The sequence below is a fragment of the Anabrus simplex genome, chromosome 8 (assembly GCF_040414725.1).
Source record: "Anabrus simplex isolate iqAnaSimp1 chromosome 8, ASM4041472v1, whole genome shotgun sequence".
Classification (NCBI taxonomy): Eukaryota; Metazoa; Arthropoda; class Insecta; order Orthoptera; family Tettigoniidae; genus Anabrus; species Anabrus simplex.
In genome coordinates, this window is record NC_090272.1 from 70,764,367 (window position 1) to 70,781,282 (window position 16,916).

Genomic DNA, 16,916 nt, shown 5'->3' on the forward strand with positions numbered 1-16,916 from the left:
GTGATAGAGGGAATAATTATTGAAAATGTCAGTGAATACATCTACCTTGGCCAACAAATCAACATGAAAAGAGATATAAGTGAAGACATTTTCCGAGGAATCAAATTAGGATGGCAGGCGTGTGGAACATATTCAGCCGTCTTCAAATCCAACATGTCAGTAAACCTAAAGAAGCAAGTTCATGACCAATGCATTCTCCCTGTCATGACATATGCCTTTGAGACCTGAACAGTGAATGAGTTCACTAAATGGAAACTAAGAGCTACCCAGACAAGAATGGAGAGGTCTCTGCTTGGGTTTACCAGAAGAGATAGAAAGAGGGCCCATGACATAAGAGCAGTCACAAATGTCGTTGACATCATAACGAGAATTTCAACCTTGAAGTGGCAATGGGTAGGACTTGTGGCCCGAAGAAGGGATGACAGATGTATTAAGGTTGTTCTCGAATGGAGCCCAAGAGACCGCGAGGAAGGCCACCGGATCGCTGGGACAAAGATATCCGCAAAATCGTCGGAGTTAATTGGCAAAACATCGCTCAAGATCGCTAGAAGTGGAGGCAACTCCTAAATACTTAGCCAAGTTTCAGACTTCAAGAGGCCACATCTGTTCCCTTGTTGAAAGCGAGTACAAGAGAAGCTAAAATGTCGGCGAATTACACAAAAGGGACCATTATTCCAGGAGTTTAAAGTTACGTACTTCTACATATTTCGATGCATAATAAATATTTTGATAAATATTACATATTTTAAATATTTTGAAGGATATAGCGCATTTGAAAGAAAAACAATAGGCTACTTTTTTCACTAATTTTACATCGATTTAATTTTTTTAATTAAACACTTGAAAACAGTTCAAAAAGTCTGTACGCCTCTAACATCTAAAAATAATTTAATAATTGAAAGTGAGGTATTCTGTCAAGGAATCGCATCCCTTAGTTATGTTGACGGTGCAAGTCTTAGCTGTCTCGAGCTGTTCTATCAATCGTCCTTTGCACAAACTTTGTCACACTGTTCTCCTCACAGATTTACTGACTCTTCTCTTGTGATCGCTTTCGACAGTCCTCGATTTAATGTAATATGTCAAAAGCGCCTTTTATTGCCCAAGCTTCACTTCCATAAAGGTCTACCGGTACACTACCTACAAAAGAAACATTTTTCTAATAAGCATATTTGTGTTTGATGAGATCAAATGTCTTCTCTCTTGATCAGGACCTCCTTGCTTGAGCAAGTCTACAATTGAATATTTCTTTGCCGGGCAATTTGAAATACGCGCCAGTGACTTCATGTGAACTTGAAAGGTCTTTTTTCAAAACATAAGAACATCCTAACAGACAGAAGGCATGCGATGACCGCAGAAAATTTGACCTGGGGTCTTCCCGTTTATGTCAGTGTTTACTTAAGCAACAGATAAGAAAGTGTTTGGCTGACTGGATTATAGGACCTCTATGCATCTAACTTTGGTTGTCAAGTAATATGCCAGGAATACATTTTCTTTCTCTTTCAGTGATAGACAAATATCGTGGGCGTACGGTCGCCCATTCTGCAAACCAATGTTCAAAAAAGGCACTATCATGCAAGTTAACGTAATATATGTTAATTAATTATTTCCTATTAAATCCAAAATTTTCAAAATATGCATCATGCATTTATTTTCTCCCAAAAAGGCCAAAACATCCACGGAAAAAGTACGGTTGTTTGGAATTGATAAGTCATACAACGAATATTTGCAAAGTTTCAGGAGTGTAACCAGCTTATTAAGGAGTATGCATTTGCATGGAAATCCGAGTGCTCATCAATTATGTCACAGAGGATAATGGTAGAAGGAATTAGGACATAAAATAGACTGGCTCATTTTTTTCCCTTGTTGAAAGCGAGTACATGATAGTCCTAGGGCGAAAACTGTGCCCTTTTACTCATCCATGTCCGAGAAATACACGATGAGTCTGAAAATCTCCATTTTACTGCACTGGCGGGGATAAAACGATCCGTATTTTTCCCCATGTCAGAGAAGAAACCCCCTTATCCTTAATAATTTCAAAATTCAAATAAAGTTGTAAATGAAATGTCGTATGGCTTTTAGTGCTGGGATATCCCAGGACGGGCTCGGCTCGCCAGGTGCAGGTCTTTCTATTTGACGCCCGTAGGCAACCTGCGCGTCGTGATGAGGATGAAAATTTAAATAATGTTGTTGAATGTTGTGACTGAAGATATGAGAGGGGGGAAAGCTCACCTTCGCAACATCCGGGCTTTTCAGGAATTTAATTTTGATGTTAATTAATGTAAAGTACCGTATGTTTTAAATTAAAGCAGGTCGTTAGTTAGGGGCCACGGTGTTTGAAATGAGTGTCTGGCTTCTGGGTCCTTACAACCTGTTTTAAGAGTAGGATGCCTGGGTCGGTAGACTGACTATAATGCCTGTTGCTCATGGTAACATTTTCTGTCAAATTTATTGTACAATAATTTAATTTTATAAAATTTCTGTTGCTCACGGTCAAATTCAAGTTTTATAAAACTTTTCGTAAAATAGGACATGTTCTAATCCGCAAAATTAATTTTAAGAAACGAACCCATCAGCGAAACTGACATCACGATGATGCTGGCGCTACGTCGTGAGAAGATTGTGAAGCTCGATTGTAAACAAACACTTCTTTCTAAAATGGCAGGATTCGGGTGGACTAAGAAAGCTGTTAGTGTTTTACTGGACGAATACCAGAAATATCCTTGTTTGTACGAAGTTAAAACGCCACTTTACCACAAAAGAAATGCAAGAAGAGGGGCATAAAACACAATCGTCGAATTTTTATATGAATGTTGGACTTCTAACCTCAACTAATTTTTGACCAAGGACAGCAATCCTCTACCTTCTTTTGATCCAACCCGAGTCCAGCATTTCCTGGCATTTCTTTTCTTCCTTTTTACCACTGTACAACATATAATTGCAGCTAAAGCAGCAAGTTTTGCTTTGTTTATTGGAGCAATACTCTCAAATACACTGTAAGTTGAACAGCTGATTCTTGGTTTAAAAGTTTATCGATTGATGGCCGCACATGCACATCCTAGTTCAGGAGTGAGTTCACAGATGGCCATCTTGATGCTTCAACGGATTTTATAAAATAATTTTACCGTGAGCAACACAACTTGTTTTCACCACATTTTTATAAAATTAATTGTACAACAAATTTTACGAAACATTTTACCGTGAGCAATAGGCTTAAGGAGGATTGTACATTTGGTCAGCTTCACTATTTTGTTTACCTGAGATCTAATAAGCGGAATTCGAAGTTCGGTTCGTACCTTTTTATTAGATTTCAGTATGAAAAGTTCAACGTCCACTTCTTGACGGGTTGGAAGATCATTCACATATAGGCCGTATAGGGTGGGGAAAGAACTCTGCCCCGTGGGACACTGGTTTTGAGGGCCCGAGGGGTGCAAGGACTTTTTCTGAAGAAGAGAAACACTGCAGTTAACAAAAATTTTTTTTTTGCTAGGGGCTTTACGTCGCACCGACACAGATAGGTCTTATGGCGACGATGGGGATAGGAAAGGCCTAGGAGTTGGAAGGAAGCGGCCGTGGCCTTAATTAAGGTACAGCCCCAGCATTTGCCTGGTGTGAAAATGGGAAACCACGGAAAACCATCTTCAGGGCTGCCGATAGTGGGATTCGAACCTACTATCTCCCGGATGCAAGCTCACAGCCGCGCGCCTCTACGCGCACGGCCAACTCGCCCGGTTAACAAAAATATCAAGTGCCTTATTCAAGCCTCTCCTCTAGTCAATAATACGTGGTAACCCATCCAAATGCTGACCACCCCCACTGTTGCATAACTCAGAAGATCTCACGAGATCTGGTGTTTCAACATGAATATGCCATTGGCACGGAGCACTAGAGCCAGTTTTATTTATCATATCCAAGTCAGTGGACCTTGACCAAGAGGCATTCGGAAACAACAGTCGCAACGCATGTCGAAATGAAGACCCTACAAAACTACACATTCGACCGTACGAGATGGCGTCCCTTGATCCACATAACGGACCCTGCACCTACGGGACAACCACTGTGATGATAATAATAATAATAATAATAATAATAATAATAATAATAATAATAATAATAGCAGCGTGTGGACTCCGGAGAGGTATGGTGCAGATATTTCGAGTTGACTCCTATAGGCAACCTGCACGTCTGTGTGAATGTGGCCCTACCTATGATGAATTCAAAAGACGGCACATACACTCATCCAGCCCCCGAGCCATGGGAATTAACCAATGAGGATTTCCTTGACCCGACTGGGAATCGAATCCCGGATCCCTTGTGCCAAAGGCCAGCACGCAAACCATTTAGCCATGGAGCCGGAAATAAAAATTATATTGGTTTTCGTCTCACTTACTGCATTTACATCTTTCGAAGACAACCGAGGTACCGATATTTAGTCTTCCCGATCGTCCCTACGGTCTTTTACATGAAACGGTTTTTAGTTAAAACAAAATTATCCTTTTTTATAATGTTATGTACAGACAGAACGTAAGTGTTATATTCATTTGAGAAATAGTGGGTTCGAACCCCACTGTCGGCAGCCCTGAAGATGGTTTTCCGTGGTTTCCCCATTTTCACACCAGGCAAATGCTGGGACTGTACCTTAATTAAGGCCACGGCCGGTTCCTTCGAACTCCTAGGTCTTTCCTATCCCATCGTTGCCATAAGACCTATCTGTGTCGGTGCAACATATAGCAACTTGTAAAAAAAAAGCGTCCACAGTTCCGACAAGCAACTCAGTGATGAAAACATCATTTAGCTCATTCCATGTTAACAAAAACAGTATTGCTCTTACGAACCTACAAGGAGTGAACATACCCCCTCTGAGACACCCATAATTCCTCGTGATTAAGGGATATTATACTGTACTTTGTAATGTACACTGACTGACAGAGCAAATGCAACACCAAGAAGGAGTGGTCAGAACTTTATGCCAATTGCAGGGTAGACTGACGTCACTGAGGTATGCTCATGATGTGAAATGCGCCGCTGTGTTGCGCACGTAGCGAACGATAAATGGGACACGGCGTTGGCGAATGGCCCACTTCGTACCGTGATTTCTCAGCCGACAGTCATTGTAGAACGTGTTGTCGTGTGCCACAGGACACGTGTATAGCTAAGAATGCCAGGCCGCCGTCAACGGAGGCATTTGCAGCAGACAGACGACTTTGCGAGGGGTATGGTGATCGGGCTGAGAAGGGCAGGTTGGTCGCTTCGTCAAATCGCAGCCGATACCCATAGGGATGTGTCCACGGTGCAGCGCCTGTGGCGAAGATGGTTGGCGCAGGGACATGTGGCACGTGCGAGGGGTCCAGGCGCAGCCCGAGTGACGTCAGCACGCGAGGATCGGCGCATCCGCCGCCAAGCGGTGGCAGCCCCGCACGCCACGTCAACCGCCATTCTTCAGCATGTGCAAGACACCCTGGCTGTTCCAATATCGACCAGAACAATTTCCCGTCGATTGGTTGAAGGAGGCCTGCACTCCCGGCGTCCGCTCAGAAGACTACCATTGACTCCACAGCATAGACGTGCACGCCTGGCATGGTGCCGGGCTAGAGCGACTTGGATGAGGGAATGGCGGAATAGCGGAACGTCGTGTTCTCCGATGAGTCACGCTTCTGTTCTGTCAGTGATAGTCACCGCAGACGAGTGTGGCGTCGGCGTGGAGAAAGGTCAAATCCGGCAGTAACTGTGGAGCGCCCTACCGCTAGACAACGCGGCATCATGGTTTGGGGCGCTATTGCGTATGATTCCACGTCACCTCTAGTGCGTATTCAAGGCACGTTAAATGCCCACCGCTACGTGCAGCATGTGCTGCGGCCGGTGGCACTCCCGTACCTTCAGGGGCTGCCCAATGCTGTGTTTCAGCAGGATAATGCCCGCCCACACACTGCTCGCATCTCCCAACAGGCTCTACGAGGTGTACAGATGCTTCCGTGGCCAGCGTACTCTCCGGATCTCTCACCAATCGAACACGTGTGGGATCTCATTGGACGCCGTTTGCAAACTCTGCCCCAGCCTCGTACGGACGACCAACTGTGGCAAATGGTTGACAGAGAATGGAGAACCATCCCTCAAGACACCATCCGCACTCTTATTGACTGTACCTCGACGTGTTTCTGCGTGCATCGCCGCTCGCGGTGGTCCTACATCCTACTGCGTCGATGCCGTGCGCATTGTGTAACCTGCATATCGGTTTGAAATAAACATCAATTATTCGTCCGTGCCGTCTCTGTTTTTTCCCCAACTTTCATCCCTTTCGAACCACTCCTTCTTGGTGTTGCATTTGATCTGTCAGTCAGTGTATTATGAAAGACGGATAAAAAGGATTAGGCATTTTTGCCAGTGAATTATTAAAATAACTGCATAATATTTTATTTTTCATGAATACACTCGAAGGGAGGAAGCACAATGGCAGGAACAGCCATCGCTTCGTTGCCTTCGTTCATTTTCCTTGTTCTGTGTTGCTCGTGTAGTCCCTAACTCTGTGAACCGCCGGTAGCTCACTCCTGTAGTGAAGTCATCTACAGAATTTATTTGTTGCGTGTACGTTTTTAGGCTTAAAATCAGTGCGTACTGCTCTTGTTTTGAATGAGAGTTGGTTGTATAATCCATAGTATTTGTGTGTGTGTGTTCTATTATTTTCGTATTGTACAGAAGTTCTTACTGAAGATTTTGATGTTGTGGTGTGCAGCGATACGTCATGGCATAACTAGTTCTTTCCTAAGCGCATTTTAATTTTACTACTTTTTTACGACCGCATTAAATTTTTCCTATTGTTTTTGTGAGCGATACGACAGCACAGAAGTACCCCATGTGGCCTGGGGAAATTTATTAAATGCGATTAAATGTATCCCTCATCCCTCGAGCCCATAAAAATACTATTTTTCTGTTTTCTTCCCCAGTTTGCCTTACACTTCAATGTTGAGGGTTTCCATGTGCCGTAATTTACCTCTGATTCTGTACAAAACAAAAATAGCCCCTGCAAACCCCTCGTCCCCTTTAGTTCATAAAAGTAATTTGCAGCTTAGTTTCTTCCGCTTTTTATCCTGAACTTAAATATTGAATTTCACAAATTTATGTGCCGCCGTTTTCCCGTGATGGTGTTGAGCACAGCCGTTCGGTATGGCAACCCTGTTGTCATAAGAGCAATACTGTTTTCTTTACATGAAATAAACTATAGGGATATGAGCTACGAATTTTAGGTACATAAAATATAGTAAAGTATGAGAATATGTTCTTTATTTATTCCTAAAAATTACAATCCTTTTTAAAATCATTCTTATCCGGTCGATTAGATTAGCAGTTGGCCTTTTTTCTACCACTGCGAACGCTAATATGAGTCAATGCAGAGTTTCACTTAAGTCCTTATAACTACATTCAATGTGGTCATTTTTCAAAAATATAAAAAAAATCGCCTGAGGGTAGTGGACCAAGGAACACATTACAGAAAGAATTATGTATATAAGTTAATTTGGCTGGAATTTGAATCAGAATGAAAAGAAAAAATGATTTTAGATTGTTTGTTCGGAACTGCATTTAGGTCTGAAGTGATTTTTCGAAATTTCTGTTTTTAGTTTGATAGTGCTGTCCAAGACTCACAATTTTAAATCTTTTCGGACCCTTCAACCCTTCAATTTTCGGCACAATTGAGGAAATTGCTTTTATTTTATTAAATTTTTTTTTTTTGCTAGTGGCTTTACGTCGCACCGACACAGATAGGTCTTATGTCGACGATGGGATAGGTAAAGCCTAGGAGTTGGAAGGAAGCGGTCGTGGGCTTAAATAAGGTACAGCCCCAGCATTTACCTGGTGTGAAAATGGGAAACCACGGAAAACCATATTCAGGGCTGCCGACAGTGGGATTCCAACCCACTATCTCCCGGATGCAAGCTCACAGCCACGCGCCCGTAACCGCACGACCAACTCGCCCGATACCAAAAAAAAATAGACTATAGAGAGACAGCAGGTTCGATCTCGGATGAGGTCTGTAACATCTCAAGGTATTTAAAAGTGTCAACTTCGTGTCGTTGATTTTCGGTTAACTTTTTACTGCGGACTTCGAACAAATGCTGTAAACTTGACCTAATAAGTTCGAGTTTCATTAACTCGACCACCTTCATAGTTTGGCTCATTAGTACGTGATATCCTTTATAGAATTTTGTTTTTCATTCAATTAATTTGTAGTATACCTCAGACACGGACAGATTATGTAATGACTGTACTTGTTGGTACTCAGGCATCCTTGTAGTAAACCCCCCACGCTGTCGGTGACCTACTGACTTGAAGGTCTGGGAAACAGATCCGACGTGCCTTCATCCACGTAGGTACTGGCTTAGTCCACACCCCCTACGTTCACTGTCACACCTGTTTCGCATTCCTTAAAAAAAGAATAAAAGGCAAGCACTGTTGGGCGACATTGGGCTGGGTCGTAACCAGGTCTCACGCAACACTTACAGGGAATTACACGCGCGTGGGCAGTAGTGATAATAATTTAGCTGATTGTACCATGTATTTCACGTATATAGAATTTATTCACTAAGAGTATGAAAATATATTATATTCCCCAATTCAGCTTAATGTAATCATCATCATCATCATCATCATCATCATCATCATCATGTCCGCGTCCGTAGCGTAACGGTTAGTGTTACTAGATGCCGTCCTCGGAGGCCCGGGTTCTATTCCTGGTGCTGCCAGAGATTAAGAATACCAGGAGGGCTAGTATGTGGTTAAAATGGTACATGTAGCTTACCTTCATTGGGGGTGTGTATGAAAAGTGCTTCACCGCCTTGGGACGAGGACGCGAGTTTGTCCTCCTCCATAGCTACAGGATTAGCGTGCTGGCCTTTAGTCCAAGGGGTTCCTGATTCGATTCCCGGCCGGCTGGGGGATTTTAACTTTAATTAACATTCCGATGGCTCGGGGACTGTGTATGTGTTTCGTCTTCGGCATTAGAAGTGATCATAGGTACAGCCCCATCCTCACAGACTTGCAGGTCGCCTATAAGGCGTCAACTCGAAAGACCTGCACCAGGCCTCTCCGGAGACCACGCGCCGTTATCATCATCATCATCATCATCATCATCATCATCATCATCAGGTAAAGGCATGTCCTAAAGGTAAATTTCACAAGGAATAATCCAATCTTGAAGATCCATAACTCCCCTTTTCCATTATGCTACTCCAAATTTTTCCGGGCGGTTTCATAAGGGTTTTCGTAGAATAAAGAAAACTTGACTTGAGCCTTCGATCTGATGGTTTGTACCCGGATAGAGGATGCTTTCCTGAGCTGTTTGCGTTTCTTCTTAAATATGTTGTTCAAAATAATATTGGTGTTCTGTCGGCTTGCATACGGTAGATAGTAGGTTCGAGCCCTGCTTTTCGCAGCTCTGAAGGTGGCTTTCGGTGGTTTCCCATTTTCACACCAGGCAAATGCTGGGGCGGTACCTTAATTAAGGCCACGGTTGGTTCCATGCCACTCCTAGCCATTTCCTAACCCATTGTCGCCATAAGACCTGTATCGGTACATCGTAAAGCAAATTGAAAAATAATATATAATATAATAATAATTGCTGTGTTGTTCGCTAATTGAATGTGACGTACTTCGATCATGATGACATACAATATGGCACTGCCTTTCATTAAATAACTGTTCTTAATGCATCTGTTGATTTCCAATTAACCATGTCTGATATGTATTAATATCGTACGTGGAAAAATACTAAATTGATAAATAAACAAAACACTCAAATAAACATTAACCCAACTTGATGCATTCCATTCACCAGATAAATTTCACAAACCGCACGATCAACCACCTTTATTTAAAGTAAAATCACTTCTGAAAATGAAAACCTACAGCCTGTTTTCCAGTCAATGACCGGGTCAGGGATGGAATGAATGAAACCCACATCTTGCGGCGAGGATAGGAATTGTGCCGGCTGCCGAAGCCTGCCGCACTCCTCTGGGGCAATGACTAATGACTGACAGATGAAATTAAATAATAGTGGAGAGTGGTGTTGTAATGAAATGTGACAGGGAAAACCGGAGTACCCGGAGAAAAACCTGTCCCGTCTTCGCTTTGTCCAGCACAAATCTCACATGGGGCGATCGGGATTTGAACCACGGAACTCAGCGGTGAGAGGCCGACGCGCTGCCGCCTGAGCGACGGAGACTCCTTAAAATAAAATCACTTATGTTCATGTTCATTAATTGTACAATGATAATAAATTGAATTCATTCCTATTGTTTAATGTGTCTTCACTAACTAAATTTTTACGGTTTTCGGAGACACCGAGGTGCCGGAATTTTTCCCCGCAGGAGTTCCTTAACGTGCCAGTAAATCTACCGACACGAGGCTGACGTATTTGAGCACCTTCAAATGCCAGCGAACTGAGCCAGGATCGAAGATGCCAAGTTGGGGTCAGAAGACCAGTGCTCTACTGTCCGAGCTACTCACCCCGGCAGTTTGTCTTCTTGTTTAATCAAAAACAAAATGCTAAATAATTCCTGTAGATTTGTACACACCGTTACTAATGTTGTTTCTTAAATAAACACAGGGTTCAACTAAAACAATCATTTCAAAATATGTTGGGATATGTTTAAACATATAATCCGTACAAACCAGTAACTTACAGGTTATAATTAACTTTAAAACATAGTATATACAAAACTAACAACTTGATTGTTCCAGTCCCTGGAAACATTGTGAAAATTAAATTACTAACACAACGACCACTTGTGTAATATTTCTCCATTTCAGTGTTTTAGTTCCTCCCTATCGAGCCCCATTAGTTCGTGAATGTCATCAACTCTTTTCTGTTCCTTTTCTCTGGAGATGCCCTTCAGGTAGGAAAAGTCAGTTGATCAACTATCTTTATACGGAGCATACGACACTGGAGGCCATCCATATATATAACAAGAGTTTCGTCTGTCCATTGCTCAGAATTTAAAAAGAATGGTATGTCTGTATCGGTCGTGTCCACAGTAACAAGGAAATGCACTTTTTAATTTTCCGCTATTTCTGTCTCTTTGTATATATACACTGACTGACAGAGCTAATGCAACACCAAGAAGGAGTGGTCAGAACTTTATGCCAATTGCAGGGTAGACTGACGTCACTGAGGTATGCTCATGATGTGAAATGCGCCGCTGTGCTGCGCACGTAGCGAACGATAAATGGGACACGGCGTTGGCGAATGGCCCACTTCGTACCGTGATTTCTCAGCCGACAGTCATTGTAGAACGTGTTGTCGTGTGCCACAGGACACGTGTATAGCTAAGAATGCCAGGCCGCCGTCAACGGAGGCATTTCCAGCAGACAGACGACTTTACGAGGGGTATGGTGATCGGGCTGAGAAGGGCAGGTTGGTCGCTTCGTCAAATCGCAGCCGATACCCATAGGGATGTGGCGAAGATGGTTGGCGCAGGGACATGTGGCACGTGCGAGGGGTCCAGGCGCAGCCCGAGTGACGTCAGCACGCGAGGATCGGCGCATCCGCCTCCGCCGCCAAGCGGTGGCAGCCCCGCACGCCACGTCAACCGCCATTCTTCAGCATGTGCAAGACATCCTGGCTGTTCCAATATCGACCAGAACAATTTCCCGTCGATTGGTTGAAGGAGGCCTGCACTCCCGGCGTCCGCTCAGAAGACTACCATTGACTCCACAGCATAGACGTGCACGCCTGGCATGGTGCCGGGCTAGAGCGACTTGGATGAGGGAATGGCGGAACGTCGTGTTCTCCGATGAGTCACGCTTCTGTTCTGTCAGTGATAGTCACCGCAGACGAGTGTGGCGTCGGCGTGGAGAAAGGTCAAATCCGGCAGTAACTGTGGAGCGCCCTACCGCTAGACAGCGCGGCATCATGGTTTGGGGCGCTATTGCGTATGATTCCACGTCACCTCTAGTGCGTATTCAAGGCACGTTAAATGCCCACCGCTACGTGCAGCATGTGCTGCGGCCGGTGGCACTCCCGTACCTTCAGGGGCTGCCCAATGCTCTGTTTCAGCAGGATAATGCCCGCCCACACACTGGTCGCATCTCCCAACAGGCTCTACGAGGTGTACAGATGCTTCCGTGGCCAGCGTACTCTCCGGATCTCTCACCAATCGAACACGTGTGGGATCTCATTGGACGCCGTTTGCAAACTCTGCCCCAGCCTCGTACGGACGACCAACTGTGGCAAATAGTTGACAGAGAATGGAGAACCATCCCTCAGGACACCATCCGCACTCTTATTGACTCTGTACCTCGGCGTGTTTCTGCGTGCATCGCCGCTCGCGGTGGTCCTACATCCTACTGAGTCGATGTCGTGCGCATTGTGTAACCTGCATATCGGTTTGAAATAAACATCAATTATTCGTCCGTGCCGTCTCTGTTTTTTCCCCAACTTTCATCCCTTTCGAACCACTCCTTCTTGGTGTTGCATTTGCTCTGTCAGTCAGTGTATGTATGTATGTATGTATGTATGTATGTATGTATGTACGGGCATCACGAAAAAATGGCTGAAGAGAATTTAATGAAAATCGGTATGTAAAGTCGGGGAATGAGGCACTATAATCTAGCCTATAAATAATTTCATTCACGCGGAGTGAAATGGTAGTTTCGGGGAATGGCCTAAAGTGTAATTCTCAGATATTTATGTTTTTAATGGTTCTATCGATAAATACTACATAACTAAAGTTATTATATATAGAATTAAATTTCCGATCATTTGCGTCTTATACGGTTTTACTGTACCGACTGTGATAACAGAGATATTCAAGAATTTCGATTTTTGTTGCTAAGTCCATATAAATGTCGAACCTCGAGAAAATCGGTGATCAGAATTGAATGTAAATCGGTATGTAAAGTCTGGGAATAAGGTGCTACAGTCTAGGTTATAAATAATTTTTATTCACGCTGGATGAAATGGTAGTTTAGGGGAAGGTGCCTAAAATTATGTTTTATAAATACTTATGTTATTGGTCCTATCGGAAAGTATTACATACCGTAATAAAAGTTATAGAGAATAAAAGTTCGATCATATATGTCTTATACAGTTTTACCGTATCGAGTATGATGATAGAATTATGAATTTAGACTTTTGTTGTTTAGTCCATATCAACGCCAAGAAATGTTAACATGGAAATACTCTTTACTCGTGTTAACTGGCGATTGTTTTTGGCATGCTTGTCTTAAAGTGTAAAACCGCGTGGTTATCGGTCCGTATCGACAAGGAAGAATGTGAAGATGATTATAAAAAACAAGAAAAAGTCGTGAAAGATCGATTGCTTGAAGAATAAGACAACAGGGAATCATGAAAGTTGGAAGGACTGCCTTTACATTAGATGCTCTAATGTCCCAGAGTCGGAAGAAAAGTAAATCTGAAGGCCTGCAATGTCAAGAGCTCATAAAATTTATCAACAATAACATTACATTGACCATTGTTGTGATGTGATTTTTCTCTTCTGCTGTCACTCATCTGGGATTACTGCTGCGTCCGGAGAGAAACAGCATGCCTGAATATTGTCGGAAAGTAGCTGGGGAGTTAGATAACTTTGTTCATCCTATATGATTGCCCTGTCAAAGATAGGCACTGCAGCTAGTCTATAAGCACACATCCTGGCGGATTTTAAATCGGAACTCTTCTTCCTGATGCTCAAGAGATGTCACAGTTTCTTTTAATATCTTCGCCACCAACACTTAAAGTCTGTTATATCAGAACAATGTGGGATCAGTACTTCAAGTAGGCTTTTACTTCCTCCATGTCAAATGCAGAAACAAGGACTTAATGTGGTACCTGTATTACAAGCCATTTTCCATGGCCATCTAAAACTCTCAATAATAACCTGATTTACGCTTTTTTTAAGTTTAAAATGAATAATATTCATGCATCGTCGAGGTCGGCGGTTGCAAAGTAGGGTCCGTCCTAGAAGTCGCCACGGTTGGTCCGTGGCTCGACAGCTCTGCATTCCGACCGACCAGCGGAGGAGAGAAGGGGTGGCCACGGCTGGTCCGTGGTTCGACAGCTCTGCACTCCGAGCGACCAACAGCGCAGAGAAGATGTGGCCACGGCTCTTACCATTAAAATATTTGGGCTCTACCGTGGCTCTACGCCTCTGTATTCCGGGAGACGGGGAGGGGCTGGTCCCCACAGTAGGCTGTTCTGAGAATGGTTTTCTATTCTCTTGCACTAAGGCGAATGCCGGGACAGTTCTTAGTATAGGCCACGACCACCAACCCCCTTACCTTCTCCGAACTCCTCCTTCACCGTAGCTGATCTCCTTGACCTGAGAGACGGCGTCACCGTCTAGGAGAACCGCTCGCCCCTTCAGGGACGGAATTTAAACTTGTATATGTAGTAGTAATAGTAGTAGTAGTAATAGTTCATATACCGTATAGAATGTAACTTCACTGTTTACTCAAAATGACAAGAAAAAAGTTACGCAAGTTGTTCATGAAATAAATTACTCATATGAACTGTTACCAGACACAGTTTTCAAATAGACCAACAATTTATGTCACCTGAGATGGACCTAAGTCTCTGTGAAATAAATCAATAAAACTTGTTACTGGTAGCAGTTTATATTATTTCATAAAATCAATTCATAATCACGGACAAGATCTTCGTTTAAAAACATGGTTATGTTCAAGATTATACCTTTTTTTTTTTTTTGCCTTGCGTTGCGTTGCACCGCTTTTGAACCCGCTTTCAAAGTATTTTTTCCACCGATATATTTTCAACATTTTCTGAGTCTATAGGAATAGTTTATTAAGCGGGCGTGAAATATCTGGATTTCACTGTAACGGGATTAGACTGGTGTTTGGATTAGGTCCCTTCTGCGTGGTCGAAAGCAGCAATCGCAGCAAACTACAGGTATTTTTCTATGATCAGTATATGAGATACGTGATGTGCGTTCCAGTGGCGCTGTGCTCATGTAAGCGATAAGCAACTCTCTGAAGTATCGGACCGTTCTCTAATTTGTTCATCCATTATTGACCTCTCCTACATAGTAAACAACTTGACCATCTCTTCTTCACGTCTTTGAGCTCAAGGTCCAGACAGACAGAGCATGAGTTGATATAATCCTCTTTCCCGATGACACATCTATTCGTATAACCTTGAACTGAGATGCCCGTGAAGTATGAGAAGAAAAAAACCTACAACCTATTTTGTAGTCAGTGACCGGATCAGGGATGGAAAAGATGAAGCCCCCATCTTGCGGTGCGGATAGGAATTGTGCCGGGTCCCGAAGCCTGTCGCACTCCTCTGGGGCAATGATTAATGAGTGACAGATGAAATGAAATGAAATGAAATGATAGTGGAGAGTGTATTCTTGCAAGTTGCTTTACGTCGCACGGACACAGGTAGGTCTTATGGCGACGATGGGACAGGAAAGGTCTAGGAGTGGGAAGTAAGTGGCCGTGGCCTTAATTAAGGTACAGCCCCAGCATTTGCCTGGTGTGAAAATGGGAAACCACGGAAAACCATTTTCAGGGCTGCCGACAGTGGGGTTCGAACCTACTATCTCTCGAATATTGGATACTGGCCGCACTTACGTGACTGCAGCTATCGAGCTCGGTACTGGAGAATGTTGCTGGAATGAAAGATGACAGGGAAAATCGGAGTACCCGGAGAAAAACGTGTCCCGCCTCTGCTTTGTCGAGGACAAATCTCACATGGAGTGACCGGGATTTGAACCACGGAACCCAGCGGTGTGAGGCCGACGCGCTGCCGCCTGAGCCACGGAGGCTTCGTCCGCAAAATATCTACGTTATAAAATATCATCCAGTTTCTAGTATATTAATAATTATAAGGTAAGGTAAGGGTGTATACCGTACTGCCCGAATGCAGGTCCGAACCTCCGCAGAGGTGTGTCTGAGCCGGAGTTTACGGTACGTGCGGTAGGGTGGCCAGTTCCTTTCCTCTCCTCCATTCCCTTACCCCCACCCACAGCGCGTGGCAACCGATCCAAATCTTGACCACGCCCAATGTTGCTTAACTTCGGAGATCTCACGGGATCCGGTGTTTCAACACGGCTACGGTCGTTGGCAAAAATTATAAAAGGGTGTCAAATTTCCTTAGACAAAATCAAATGGTCATATATACACCTTTCAATAAATGAAATTCAAATTTATAACGATTCGTTTATTTGCACCTTTTTTTTCTTAATCTGTTTACCCTCCAGGGTTAGCTTTTCCCTCGGACTCAGCGAGGGATCCCACCTCTACCGCCTCAAGGGCAGTGTCCTGGAGCGTGAGACATTGGATCGGGAGATGAAGCTGGGGAGGATGACCAGTACCTCGCCCAGGCGGCCTCACCTGCTATGCTGAACAGGGGCCTTGCGGGGGGATGGGAAGATTGGAAGGGGTAGACAAAGAAAAAAGAAGGAAGCGGCCGTGGCGTTAAGTTAGGTACCATCCCGGCATTTGCCTGGAGGAGAAGTGGGAAACCACGGGAAACCACTTTCAGGATGGCTGAGGTGGGAATCGAACCCACCTCTACTCAGTTGACCTCCCGAGGCTGAGTGGACCCCGTTGCCGCCCTCGTACCACTTTTCAAATTTCCTGGCAGAGCCGGAAATCGAACCCGGACCTCCGGGGGTGGCAGCTAATCACACTAACCACTACACCACATAGGTGGTCTTATTTGCACCTAACGAGTCGTTTTTGAGAGATATCTGTATGGAATTTGGAGTTAAAAATACAGGATTCAGTGAATAGAAAGGTGGAAAATAACTCAGGGCCTACGAAACTATTACGAATGAAACCATCAGTTATCCAGAGTGTGATGAGATGAGGCCTTTTTGATAAAAAGAACCTGCTATATGTGCCTCAGTCATGGCCATCCATCAGTACTTCACATCACAGCCTGCAAGATCACATCGACCATCTGAACT